Genomic DNA, 15921 nt, shown 5'->3' on the forward strand with positions numbered 1-15921 from the left:
CTGGTTTGTGGTAAAATATTTTTCCATCCATTACCCACAGGCTAAGAATCAAAGTTTTCAGCCAGTTCATACAATGAAAAAGCTCCAAGGTATTCACCCTTTGCTGGTAGGCATCTGCTCTTTTGTGTAATATATTTCATTTTGGAACAAAATATTCATCAAGTTTTCTAATAGCTAACTAGCATGTAAGACTCTGGCCCTCTGCAGATAAACACGAGTTGTATATGGCCTCCACTTCATGACCCATAAAATACAAATGAGCATTTTCCTGGATTACATCTATGACTTTATCCAATTTGGTCACCACATGAGATTGTACAAACCTTTGTCTCCAGCCAGGCCAGCCAAAGGATTCTAAAAACTCAAATGGAGCATGTAGGCTAAATGTCACCATTATCAAAGAAAATCATTTGTTCTGGTGTATGCAGTTCAAATTTGGTAAAACAGGGACTCTATGAGGTAAAACAGTTTTTTTATTAGTAAATGTTAGACTCTTGGCTTGGAAGATTCACTCTGGATGGTTTGGTGTACTTTCTAGTAAGGCATTTTTTTGTTCCTTCATCATATCCTATTTCAGGCACCATGTCATAGGGTGCAGCCATGGCTACCCATTAATATTTGTTGATAGTCGTAGAAATGTCAGGATGTATCATGTGCTTAATAAAACAGGTAACTTGTATTCTAAAAAACATGACAGTTCAGCAGAAATGATGGTAACACTTCAGGCATTTTGTACACAACTGACTTTAGGTTAGAAATGCAACACATTATGGGGTACACACAGTCTTAAAAATGGCACTACCATTCAATAATAAAGAAACCATTACTTTGTTACATATTCACAATACACATAAACAGTCTGACAGCTTTATTTCACTTATTGCAGTGGTGCACATTTTTTTGTTAAAAATGTATAATAAAAGCAATAATGTCCAGGAAGGACTGTCAAGGGAATAAGATGCTAGCTTGAAATGAGTACATCCCTCTAAATTGGCACCATCCTTGGATAGAAAGCTAATGGAGACATATGAGCAAATTTGTATGCTACAAAGAACTATGTAATAAAAGAAAGTGACTAGCTATCCTGGAATTAGAGTAGTTTGTTATTATGTCAGCATTGTTCATTGAAATGTAGAAGTAATGAATGCAAACTTTTGACATATTCATAAAGTACTGACTTTTACAGCCCTACTGACTGTCAAGCTTATTGTTGCCAGTATTAAATTGGAGTTATAACCAAAATATGACATTAATTAAGCTATCTAAGCTATTTGTATGAATAAAAACTGGTCGCAACACACTAAGATGCCAGCACTTTTCATGTACTATTAACTTTCTGAGAAGGTCAGCACAGGACCACCCTAAAGATTAAGAGAAATAAATGGCCACCTAGGATGCAGTTCATGCGGGAAGCACTACAATTTATTTCCTCTCTTTTAGTATTTACTTGTAGCTATGATTATTTTTTAAACAATGATTGCTATTAATTTTCCAGTGTCCCACATGCTACTTTTTGCAACATAAAAGATACATATATGTATATCTATCTATATGTGTGTGTCTGTGTGTGTGTACGTACATGTATGCATATGTATAGATATATACATACATATATTTATATATATTACATTCATTTGATGTAAATTCAGAATAACTAAAAGCTGTTGATAGCATAAAACATCTAAACATCAGAATAGCAAACACCTGGAATGTGCCTTTTTCACTGCTGTGCAATTCAGGAACTGGTTTATAATAAGTGTATAATAAATTTCAGGCATACCTCTCAAACTCTTAGAGCAAGAATATTGACAAACCCTGACCAAATGATGGGACAAAAGCCCTAAAATAGGGACATATTTTAAATATTTTTCCTATAAACTTAGAAAGCTGCTAGAGTAATGGTTTGTTTTAACATATTCTCCAATGTTCTGAAGGATGTGAAGTCTGAAACTCAAATGTATGTTATTATTTAGTGACTTAAATCCTTAGATCATCCCAGTGATTTGCCAGAAAACAAGTATTATGAGGAACAGACCAGAAATATGAGCTAAAAATCTGGACATTCTGCAAAAATCTGGACAGTTGAGGGGTATGCAGGGGGTGTGGTGGAGTGCAGCCCCCTTATATGATGGTGTAGGGGGGTTGCCCCAGGGTAAAATAGGTTTTATTTTTAGATACTACAGGTTTTGTAGATTTAGTTATTTTGAGTGTTATATTTTTGACACACACATACAATCTATATATATATATATATATATATATATATATTTATATCTATATCTCTGTGTGTGTGTGTGTGTGTGTGTGTGTGTGTGTGTATATATATATATATATATATATATATATATATATATTTATATGTGTGTGTGTGTGTGTGTGTGTGTGTGTGTGTGTGTGTGTGTGTGTGTGTGTGCACACATACATATATGATTGTAGCCTGTAAGAGCAAATGTTCAAAAGAGTAAATGCTCTTTTTTCTTGTTTTTCATCCTCCCAACTGATTTATTTGTGAGGTCAAGGTACAATGAGGACTGGGAATTTATCCTTTCCTGATTTGTGTTCTTGGAGTTGGGATAGATAGATAGATAGATAGATAGATAGATAGATAGATAGATAGATAGATAGATAGATAGATAGACATATATATATATATATATATATATATATATATATATGTTACATTATATATTATGTATACATTTGTTCACAGTTAAAAATCAGAGATGCACATAGAATGGGTCTATATTGAAAAGATAAAATGTAAGTATATAAAAGCATTGGCTTTTTTGTGGGAGGCTGTATGTACTTTAGAATAACATGTTGAATTACTTTATTTTGGTTATTATTTTATTTACATTTCTTCGTAATCAAACATCTAATGTGTGTACAGAAATTAGATATATTTGGAAAGGGCAGATGAATCCAAGAGTAATGAGATAACATACAGTAGTAAAGCCATCATTTCTGTGGCATTTTTCACAAATATATCTGAGGTATATAAAAATACACTGTAAGTTTCCACAACACTTCCAAGAAAGATCTGAAGCATGTGCTGATAAAGGTTTTTCTGGTATGTTCAAGCTGAAATCTCCCAAAACATCCAAGAAAGTACTTTCAATTACTGCAATTATAATCAATTGGTGATTTCAGTATGTTTTTGCTTGTTTCATCAAATGTTCTACCTTTTTACAATTTATTCAGTTAAACTTAGCAGCTTTATGCCTTGAACAGTTACCTGGCTGTTGGAGTATCTTAATGCAGCCCCTTATTGGAAATCTAAGTGTCCTTTACCTGTGATTTTCCACTTTTTCTTCTTTTTTACATTAAACTGCAGTTCAGTTGAAATAGCTGATGTTGTATGTGTCTCACTTGCCTGGTTGTGAACTAAGAGATCTTCCATATTGTTAAACTGAGTGTCCTTCTTTGTTAGTTTGTTAAATAATATCTCCATATAGCTAATAAAGTATTTTTCCTGTGACTTTCTTAACTTTTTCTCATTTTTACAACTTAATCTTAAAGTAAAGAATACTTTTACCTTGGTTTTCTAGTCTGGGTCTAAACGTGTTGAGAGTAGTAGTTAGTGGTTATTTGGTGGCAGGGAATAATTTTTTTGCTGTTTCTCAGGTGTAGATATTATTGGCTGGAGTTCAAACTGCTTTTTATTGGTACCTTCACTTATCCTCTCAAGTTAACAGTAGGTGGAGGTGATCCACACAGAACAGTGCAATGTTGTACGTGACAGACACAGCCGCTTTCATTTTCAAATTTTCACTTGGGAACCATAGTCAGCTCCACCTCCCAGTTTTAGCTGTATAAATTACAGAGATAAGCAGCAGCACATTATTATATGTCTAAAGTTGATCTCATAGCCAGTCGAGACAAATGATTTACTACCTACCTGGTATTGGTGCTGAATCAAATTTCCTACACCAACACTTACCAGTATATCCCAAATCAATATCTTAACTATGAGCTGAATGTTTCTCTTAGTAGCTTCCTGACAGGTTCTGTATTACAGTAAGTGCAAAAACCAAACCAATCTCAAAACGTGTAATAAACACAAATCCAGATGTAAACACATCAGTCCAAAGCAGTATTTTAAGGCTTTCGTCTGAACAATCCTAGACTTCTTCAGAATGAAACCTACTGAAGACCACATGACATTTAAATGCTATGAAAATGCTACTATACTATGAAACTATGAAACTAAAAGTCACATGACAGCTGGTAAGAACATCACATGTTCAAATACATTTAAAGACATTGAATGAGAAAGTGAATAAAAATGCAATTACTTAAAAGCACAATGGTAAAAAACACATTTATACAAAATACATTGTTAAAACATTTTTTTCCTTATCATAAAATAGCAGCCTACATCTTTAATAGACTTTTGATGTTCTTAATAGCTGGCATGTCACTTTTCCAGTATTTACATGCCATGTGGTGTTCAGTAGGTTTCATTCTGACAAAGACTGGGATTGTTTAGATGAAATGGCACAATTAAAACTGCTTTTGCCTTATTCTACTGCCTTTGACTGAAGTGCTTTCATCTGAATCACAATAAGAGGTGTGTTTCTTTTAATGGTACACTTAGAATGTACTTTTAGATAGACAGCACTCCAGTAAATCAATCCCAAGCCACATAGATACTATTTCCTTCTTTAGTCCACAATGGTAAACATCTGGGACCACAACTTTGCACTTGACAGCTGTCTCTGTAGGTTGAAATGGGCATCCTGAGACAACATAGCAGTGTTTCATGTTTACTGACAACTATATAGTAGTAAAATAAGATGACACACAGTGTGAGTGATCTAGTTATATAATATTATTGGAAGCAAAACTCTCACAAGCAGCCGCTACAAATAACAAGCAGTTTGTCAGTGAAACATAATACCATGTTAAATTAGTCACACACAGCTCAGTCCAACATAGACATACAAAATTCTGAGGCTGATAAAAGTAGCCTAGCTAAACCACAAAGGCCTCTTAATTGTAACCTAAGAAACAAGTACCCTCAAAAATTTTGCAAGCACATGACACACAACACAGGTACCCATCAGTAAACATGCATATAAGAGTCATATTGACTCATATCAAAAGCCCAGAATTCTCCACACAGTCCAGTATCCTAATGATAGATAACTCCGTAGTGAGACACACTAACACACCACTCACCAGGCTGTGTAAGGAGAGGGTCATAGTCACCTGCCTGTTAGATGTCAGTATTCGCTACATCATACATGCTCTATTTTCCCTCTGTCACAAGTACACGTATGACACAGCTATAGTGCATGTGGGTCTAAATGACTTGAAGCATAACTCCCTAGACCATATGAAGAGAGACATCATAGAGCTATGGAATATGTGTCCCAGAGAGGTATGAAGCAAGCTTTGATCAGCATTCTATCATTAAAAATAATGATGCATTATAAGCAAAAGATTGGTGACCGCACAACACTGAAGTCCTGAAATACCGACTCTCCACTCCAGGTAAGTAACTGCTTGGCCATCCTGACAAAAAAGTAAAAGCGAAGGAAAGCAAAACCCTACATGTGGGAGGCTGTGCCCCCCTCAACTAAATATACCAACTCTGAGATCGCACTACGGCGATGGTAAGAGGCAATGTTCAACAGGATGGCCAAATGGTTACTTACCTGGAGTGGAAAGTCGGTGTTCCGGGGCATTGGTGTTCTGCAGTCATCGACCATTTCGTCTTGGTGTTTTGGAAGTCGGATAAGTGACCATTCAGGTTTCTGAAGGTGACATATATATATATATATATATATATATATATATATATATATATATATGTTTATTTATTTACATATATGTATAGATAGATATCTGCCTGTGAGGAGATGGTAAACAATCCTAACTGCTTTACCAGGCATGACTTGCATCTTTCCTTTTAAGGCTTTCATACATTATCTAAATCCTTGTCCATCCCCCATAGTGGCAATGTCAGTCATCTAAAGCTTCTGATGTAACAGAACAGAATCCAAATGAAATAAAGATATTGATGCTCACTGTTAGGAACCTAAAATGTAAAACTCCCCTCTCTACAATCATTCCTTACCCTGGAAAACATTAACATATGCATCACCATAGAGACCTTGTTCAAGATCAAGCACTCCTTGACTGCAGGGTTTCAAGTCTTGCCATATGTTGACTCCCACCACATTAGATGAAAGTGCTTAACATAAATGTGTATCCATATTCTTAAAAAAATATTCACCTACAGTCTTGTCAGACAAGATAATGACCTGAACACCTCCTCTTCCATTTTACCATTAACACAGCTCCTTATCATATCATAGATAACTATAGAACCTCATCTATATCCTCATCAGCACATCCCCTCTACCTAACTAGTATGAAGTCTGTATGCATTAAGCCCAGTGCAAGCATACCTTTTGACTGTACAGATTTCTGCCTCATGTTTCTGGTGTGCTCCTCCTAAAATCTGTAACCTTTTGGCAAATAGCTGTGAATTGAATCCATTAAATAATGGCAAATATTTGAGTTTAAGACTCTACATCCTTCAGAAAATTCATCCTAATGCAAAACCTATTATTCTATCAACTTTCTAAGTTTGTAAGAGTAATATTTAAAATCTGTCCCTATTTGCCCCCCACCCCCTTCATTTTAGGCTTTGTCCAGATTTTTTGCTCTAAGAAGTTGAGAGGTATGAGTGCAAGTCTTCTGGCAGAATTCACCTACCCCTTCATTAACTAGGAAAGTTATACATACTCAAACATATATTGTCCAGAAATTTCTGGACTTCAGCATGATATCATATACTCAGACACACAGGACATAGCTAATATACCAGTGGAAAAATTTAGTTCTGCCTTCTATCTCTGTCCCCTCCTATATACCTGCATCATAATTTCCGCTCACATCTCCCAAGAACATGTACTATGGCATTATCCAAGGCCAAAAACACTACTTTCTTGGGGCTGCATAACATACCAGGCTGCCTACTGGTAAGCATGAAGCAGGACTTGTCAGACCCCCCCCCCCCCCACAGAGGCTATTCAGTATAAACCTCCAAACATGCTTCATGAGAGATGAATGGAGTATAGCAACAGTCAACCCTTTACACAAACATGGGTCATAAATAGACCTGGGTAATTATAGACTGAACAATATAGACTGAACAATCTCATCTGTAAAGCTGTAGAAAGGATCATTATGGAATTAATAAATAAGGACAAAGGCAACCTATAAATTACTGACTCAAGCCATTTCAGATTTGTTAAGGGCATTTTCTACCTATTACCTGGATGACTTCTTTGACAAGATTACTGAAGAAATGGACAAGGGTAAATCTTTTCAGACTTTATATCTAGACCTTGGAGACACATTTAACATCATCCCACATTCAGGCATTATAGATAAGCTCTCCCAGTGAAATGTGAATCCCTTGTTGCACAAATAGAGCCCAGGAAATTATGTGGGGCAGATCTACCTCCTCCAAAAGACCTGCCACTAGCTGTTTACCCATAATTCAGTCCTTGGACCACTCCTCTTTGGCATTTACTTCTCAGAGGCCAAAACAAATATTAAGTGTTTACGGTTGACCAAGTTTACAGGTGACTATTGGTGCTATTATAAGCTTACCAGAGGACACCAAGATCCTTCAAGAGGGCCTTTCCCAAACAAACAGTGCCAAAACCATAGACTAAAGCTAAATGCCATGAGATACATAATGGTATCCTTCAGCAAGCATGACTTCTCACATACACAACACCCCTCTGAAAGTTGATCCTGTAGTCAAGGCTCCAGGGACCTATGTTGGTAGCAAACTGTTCTTTGATCATCACATATCTACTATTGTAAAGAAGTCTTTTTTCATACTAAAGCTTATATCTTTAAGTATGGTGTGTGTGCCCAGGGACATAATCATTCCATTGTACTGTGCTCTCGATAGGCTGATCTTTGACTATAATGTCCCTTTTCAGTATGTATCTGTTAAAACACTTGCCCCAAATGGAAAAACCACAACACTTTCTCAAAATCAGGGGCCTTAATCATAAAATCTATGCAAACCATCTCAAAGCTTTGCCTTCATATCGGTATCATACAGACTACTAAGAGGTGACATCTGCCTAGCAAAAAGTGGCTTAACAGGCCCTTTTTTCAGACCTATTACACAGTCTAATTCCTATGGCAGTATGAACATCTGACCAAGCAGTCTGAAACTTGCTTGCCACATAAACAGAACATGTTGGAGGAAAAATATGTTAACAAAGAGAATGCCTCTTTTAGGGGAATCATCTTGCACTCTACACAAAGCAAGGTACTTCTCCTACTCTATTCAAATGAAATTTGGGTGACTGGATGGGAAACCATGAACTCACTCCTGCTTTAGCACCCGTGTCAAGTCCTTGTTCTGTCTGCCTCTAGATTACTCATACACAAGATATAAGGGCTAAAAAGCTACCATGTGAAAGTAAGGCTAGGCTTATTAAGATCTTCACAGATCGATTGCCTAATAAGTGCCAATGAACCTATAAATAAGACATACAAATATTATCATTTGTTCTAGTGTGGTGAAAATGTCCGTCCACAGCTGTGTAATCATAGTTAAATGGGGATAAAAAGGGGTTACAGTTTTCTTGCTTCCCTAAAGAAAAGGAGCAGTTTTACTTTCCTCTTATTAGAAAGTATGTTTTACTAGTATTAGACACTGTTTATTCACTAGTAAACTGATGCAAACATATCCAGTCATGTTGCTGAAAATATGACACACACATAATAAACATTTAATTTTGAACCATTACTAAATGTTGTATATGTATGTTAATTTGTCTCTAATTATTAAATGTACCTTAGTCATAGTTTCAGTTTATTCTGGCACATGGTGATTTAACCAGCTATTTGGTGCCCATGATAAGTAAAATGAACTAACTGAAAGAGCACGTTTGTAAAAGCACAACATTATTTAGCTGTAAGAGAAAACCACCCCCATTTGTGACTAACCTTGACAATGAGAGGGTGAGGTGGTGCACTCTAATTTGAAGATTTTTTTTGTGAATTATTATAGTTCTTTTAATCCTGAAAAAAATGTTTGGACAAATGTTTTGAATCAATAAACATTCTGTAGTCACAATAACTGGGATTTGCTCTTTAGATCTTAGTGATGAATTTAATATGACGGAGCAATGTCTATCAAGTAGGTGGACAAAACATTTTCAGCAGGGGAAAAACATATTTAGACCTTCATTTGAAAATGATTAAGTCTGTTTATGTCAAATTGTATGGATGGTAAATATTTATTGCATTTTTACTGTAATGTTAGCATTGCTACCAAGGATTTTAATGTCTATGAACTAGCTCTGTTTATCCACCTTAGATAATTACAGAATTAGAGATTGGCTGCTGGGGAGAAATAGAATGAAAGTAAAAGATGAAAATGAATAAACACAGACAGGGCAGCCTAGTAAGGGATGTGGTTTGAATGGCAGGGTGAATGAATGAAAGAGAATCTAAAAGAAATGAGTTGTTAGATGGAATGAACAGTTAAACTTGTGAAAGCATGTATGTTGGTTTGGTGCTGGTTCCCATACCTCTCATCCTGGAAACATCAAAAATCTGGACAAAGGCCATGAAATAGGTACAAATCTGTACACTGATTAACATCTAATTTGCATACATAATTACGTAACCCCACCCACACCAATGGAATTGTGGGATACCAACTTTCAAACACAAACTGAAGAACAGACAACTAAAATATGGTACTAGAGTCCCCATGCAGCCATTCCAATGGTCCATTACCTGGCTATTTCACCCCTTTACCATAAACACTAATGTGTGCCTTCTGCTTTACTTCTACAATGATTATTTGGATTTTATTTTTACATTTTGCAGCATATCAATGCACAAACACTAACAGACCTCTGATAACGCAATACTGTCTCACAAAGAAAATAGACTTGGCATTGAAACTTCTTTGCCCTTGAAACTCACATTCATTGAAACAGCATTGAAACCTGCACCACATCCAAATAAAATGCATCTAGCCAGTGGTGGATAAAAATTACCTTTGGGCTGTTTTCAAATCATTGGCCCTTGCACACAAAACAAGAAACATACATGTGTACTTTTCTTTGATACACCCTTCCTGACTTTATTAAGTTATAGTCCTTGTATAATACAGCACACTTGTTAGACAGAGCACATTTTAAATTCATTGTTTGAATGAACATTTTTCCAGTAGCCTGTACTGTAGGCAATGAAAGAAAATGCATGAACCAATAATTACAAAACTGCCCAGTTCAGAACATTTCCATCATAAAAGTCTACTTCCACACCCAAACTATAAACAGAATGACAGTAGTGTAAGCCATAGGCATCTTGCACAGCTTATCGCACTTATTTTCAATTTCAGTTTTTTTTTGGGGGGGGGGGGCAAAAGGTCAAAAACCAGGGACACATTTTAAACATTGCTTGTATAATTCTAGCTCTCAACCACTTAGCACAAAAACCTGGACAAACAAAGCCAATAACGGGGGAATACAAATTCAGTTCTCACTTCTCACCATAGCTCTCAGTCAACTCTTAGAACAAAAAACCTGAACAAATCTCACAAGTGGTGGTGACTAGGGACTTACAGGGACACATTTTAAACATCGCTTGTATAATTTGGGAAAGTTGCTAGAATAAAATGTTGTGTTACTGCCATGCATGCTACTGAAGTCTTGAACCAATAACTCTATACACTACAGTCAGTGCAACATACCACTATGCTAAATCAGCAGGTTAAACAATAGGAAGAGTGAAACTTAATGGCTATAATTTAGTGAATTCAGTTCTCACTTCTCACCATAGCTCTCAACCTCTTAGCACAAAAAACCTGGACAAACAACAAAGCCAATAATGGAGGAATACAAATTCTGTTGTCACCATAGCTCTCAACTCTTAGCACAAAAAATATCTGAGCAAAGCTGAAAAATGGTGGTGGCTAGGAATTTTAGGCTCTTTTTTTCCCCTGTACCAAAGGTACAGAGTTTGAGCCTAAATACCTCTAGCCACCAGATGTATTACATTAGCCTAGTATACACCTATGAACCTATGAGATTATTTATGAGAGAGAGACAAAAATTCAGTTCAGACGGATACATACAACTAATTTCTTGTCCCACAGTGTATGGCTGTATGTGAAAGGGCACTACAGGGTGTCTTCTTTTCTTTAGCAAGCAATTTCTCTCATCTATGTGGACTTTCCTAAACTGCTGTCAGATGCAAATTACTTACTTCTGATAATGCAGCATCCTAGCATAGTTTTTCATCATGAAAATACTGCTAAAAGACCCTAAAAGAGAAGCAGTGTTTAAGAGATAACACAGAAAAGTTAAGCGGCAGTTTAAATGCAAGAAGGAAGATGAGTATGACTTGGCTTGACAAACTATCAGCCACAGTAGAAAAAAAATGTTGTTTTTCTTTTAAAATTTTACATTCTTGCTGTGTTGCTACATTTCTGCTTTATTGCATAACTCAAAGACTACAGAGCATCTGTCTTACAGTTGTGAAAGTCTTAAATCACCCTACCAAACTGTATCTGAAAAAGATGGATTTTATTTTATTTCATCCATTTGGTAATTGATTGAGGGTCACGAGACACATCTTCCTAATTTCAACAAAGTCTAATTTATGACGAGGAAATTATTTGTTTAGTCATATAATAATCACATTTAAGCAGCAAGTAGATACCAGACTTTAAGCTGCTGCATGCTATACATTCAAATTGTGACCTCTAATCTTTACCAGTGCATTACAGAAACAGTGAAAAATGAAGATAGTGTTAAAGAAGACAGTTGCTTCTAAGAATTACACACAAGCTGTGCACAAAATTCTAGGCTTCACTTCCAAAATTTAAATAAACCCTGTAGGTGTCTAAACATTACCTGAGAGATGTGTATTCCTTTTATCTACATTAGCAGTGAAACAGACAGTGTTACTTGCATTACTACTGTATTGTTTTTGAGTGTGACCTTACTGAGCTACATTGAGCTAGGCTGGGAGAAATGGGCTGACATCAGATATCTAAACAATGTATTTCAAATGGGCACTAAAAACTGTACATAAAAAAAGGTCTTGTTGTAAAGTGAGTGACAGAGGCATTTCTAGACAACGGAAGCATGCACTTTGTCTCACTATCTATCAAAACACAAGATAATCATCTGGAAGCATGGAGAAATGGTGTAGGCTACCTGTGTCTAGTATCTGTAGCTGTAAACTTCCTTTCTCAGACACATCATCCTTTATATTGCAGCACAGAGTCTAAGACTTTGTCATAGCCTCCTTTAAACAGAAAAAGATTTTAAGCATCTCCGCTATACAAATAATACCGTGACTCTTCTCAACCTCCTTCCAAAAAGCATATATGACGCTCTACAGTATGAGTATAGTATGTCTTCCTAATCAGTTTACTTAAAAAAAAAAGTTGACCTCCTCTAGTGCTCATGATCACACACACACACACACACACACACACACACACACACACACACACACACACACACACACACACACACACACACACACACACACACACACACACACACACCTGTTCCTACTTCCCAGCAGTGAAAATAAAATGGCAAAGTCTCAGCATCAAAAACAGCAAAGGTCCCAGCAATGTTATCTACTTTACAGCAGTGAAATCGGCAGCAACAAGTCCCTCTATGTCATGGCAGCAAAGCCAGCAACAAGTCCCTCTCTTTGCAGAGTCCCTCTGTTGCATAATTGTATTCAAAAAGCAAAGTCCCTCTGTTTCCGAAACGGCTTGCATAGTACCTCCGTTTCTGAAACTGCTTTTCAAATTCTCGACAGCACTTCTCGCCAGCTGGAAATGATGACGTGAGCTCCTTGAGCTCAATTCCGACTGGCTGGTAGTGTTGACGGAGCTGACGTCATCGCACACATGTCAGCTCCGACAGCGCAACAATTTAAAAAATAAATAAAAAATGTAAAAAAAAATTGAAAATGAATCGGGAATCATGGCACCCCTTCATTTGGATCCCAAAACTCAGTAAAAAATGAATAATTTGGGGTGGTTGGGAGGTCTGTGTACATAGTAATGCATGACTAGCTCTAACATTGTTTTGCATGAAGGGCAATTTTTAAGAGGGAGGATGTAGATCAATATGTGTGTATATACCTTTAAGAAACTATCCAAGGGCTTCACTAGAGTATAAATACTGAGTTTGTGTGAGCCGGACTGCCATTTTGTAGTTAGCTGTTGAGATGTGAACATATACGTATGCAAGCTCTGTTTGTTAGTTTGTTCATATTTAAAGATGCGCTACCCATCCTGGTTTGTAAGCCTCTGAATGAAACCCCAAGCCTTCTTATTATTTGTAATAGAGATGAACGAATGACAGATGGTTTTCTCTTTCTGGGAGCTTTATAAATACTGGCAAGACATTATATACTATGATTCTCAACGTCTTTGCTCAAGAATACTGGGCAGGCAAAAATAATGGTTGAATCCAGGCTCAGAATCAGGAACACTTTAAATATTATTCTAATTCACTTAAACATTTAGTAGAATAATACATTTTGTATCAACATTAATTTTTTGTATAACAAGAAGTATGAAACTCTGATATGTGGGTTTATTAACTGTTCTTAATGATTTGCCAACACATCAAGCATTTTATGAGGGACAGTGCAAAATCAGAAGGCAAAATCAGGGACATTCTATGAAATCAGGGAAAATAACAAGTTTGCACTACTCCTCAATGGGATAAATAAAAGTGACTTCGCTGCTGTTGTTTGACGACTACTGAGCACCAGTCATTGATCTGCAGTGACAGTACAATGTATTGCTGTTTGCAGAAGTAAGTGTAAACTAGCAATCTATGCTTCTGCTTGTGCGTGTGCGAATATATGTGTGTGTGTGTGTTTTACAGTACAAGAGTAACAAGCTGGCAATAATTTATTTCACTTTCCAGCACAAACAGCATCAGCATTGCCATTATGCGTGCATGTTGTAAAAGAAACAGTAAGACATTCAAATGTACAGGATATGAAATGGGATGAATAATGGCCAAAGAAATTGAAACAAAATTAAGAGAAGCTCCTAAATGGAAAACCCCAAGCCAAGATGCATCATGCAGTACCTAACTTCTGGCTAAAAGTATTAACATCTTTATAGAAAGATTTAGCACCGAGTAAGAACTATTTATATGCACAGACACCAACCTGGCTAACTACAGGAAAAATGATTCTCCTCCTTAAGAGTGAACCTGCAAGCTATCCTTAAAACTACAGACTAATAACTTGCCTTTCAATGTTGTATAATCCTTTTTTATAATTTCTCCAATAATGTTTGTTATGTTAATATAGTTTGATTACTTTTATAAGAATATAAATCTGTCTATGTCACAAGTGATAATTCAGTAGAGGTGTTTGAAAAAAAAAAGACTTTTGGGTTTCTAATGCCATGATGGGAATGGATCCTAAGTCCTAAGTCAAAGTATGATTAAAGTTCATGAGATTAATATTGTTTCAATTATTGATGTTAGCCAAAAATGCTCCTCACAGCTCCGGCTATATGGCCAGAACTGACTCCTTCTGCAATTCATACAGTTACATGTATCAGTAAAATATCTAAATATGACCTTAAACTATTTTTAAACTATTTTTATGAGACCCATTGCTCGTACTGCTATTAAAACTGTCTGGGTATCCTTCTTCCATATTACTTCCCTTACTTCTGCCTGCAAATCCTGATATTTAATGACTTTGTGTCTTTCTGTACATAAAACACTGTAATCACTGGGTGTAGCAATTTCAGTAATCAATGCTACTTGTGTCTTCTTTTCCTGATCTACCAGATCTGTTTTTTTCACATCAATTTTTTGAACTGTTGGTAATGGGTGATCACATGCAATATAAACTTCATCATTTTCTATAATGCTTTGTGGCTCATGTTTCCAGGGTTTCTCAGCTACTCCAACATTATAATGTTTGCACAGTCCCCAGTACAATAGTATACAATACTTCTGCCATTAGTGTATCACACCAAGCAACACAATGTATGACTGTTTACAATTCTGTTTTACAAAACCAGCATTTGTAGATTTCTCCAGCATTTTCAATGGATGTTATAAACCAACATGTACATAGTCCACTCTCTTAGGCTGCCAGTATTAACCTTTCATCTTTTGTATAAATTCATCTCTCCTTAACCATTCCTGCATTAAATCCTGATCAATGCGAGGTTGATCCATGAGTCTTCTGTACTTGCAACTATATTTATGCATTTTCCACATTTCTTGCCTTCTCATCTGACCCTTGACCTTATATTCTTTCTTTTGTTTTTTGTCACATTCAGTTGCCGCGTGATTTTTATCTACTTCTGGTTTGATTTCCATTCCCACTTAACACCAATATGCCTCTGCTGAACTAAGTAGGGAAGACATCTCCTCATGTTTTAAAACTTTCTCTTCAGATCTTGTCAGGTCAGCAAATATGTATGCAGTCCCATGATTGCAGATTTATACATGTAATCAATTTTGAAGAGGCTCATACCTCCTTCAAAAAGGGGAATAAATAATCTTGGTATACACTGATTTTTATAAATCAATTCATAATCATGAAGCATTTTTTTTGTTTTCCTGTACAACTGATCTAATACCTTTTGGACTGAGTCAGTCACTCCAAAATTGTAAGCTAGAACAGGAGGAACAAATTGGTTTACAGCTTGGACTTCATTCCTAGATATCAGAGCTGTTTTCAATATTAATTTCAGTCTTCTAAAATGTTCCTTACTAAGTTTTATTCACATTGCTCATGTTTTATTGTCAATCCTTCATCAATTCCCAAATATTTATATACTCCCTTTTGCTCAAGTTATTTTATATCACATTCCTATCACAGATTGATATTTTCTTGGTGCTG

The sequence above is a fragment of the Protopterus annectens genome, chromosome 8.part0 (genome assembly GCF_019279795.1).
Source record: "Protopterus annectens isolate FY-2018-M chromosome 8.part0, PAN1.0, whole genome shotgun sequence".
NCBI classification, from domain to species: Eukaryota; Metazoa; Chordata; order Ceratodontiformes; family Protopteridae; genus Protopterus; species Protopterus annectens.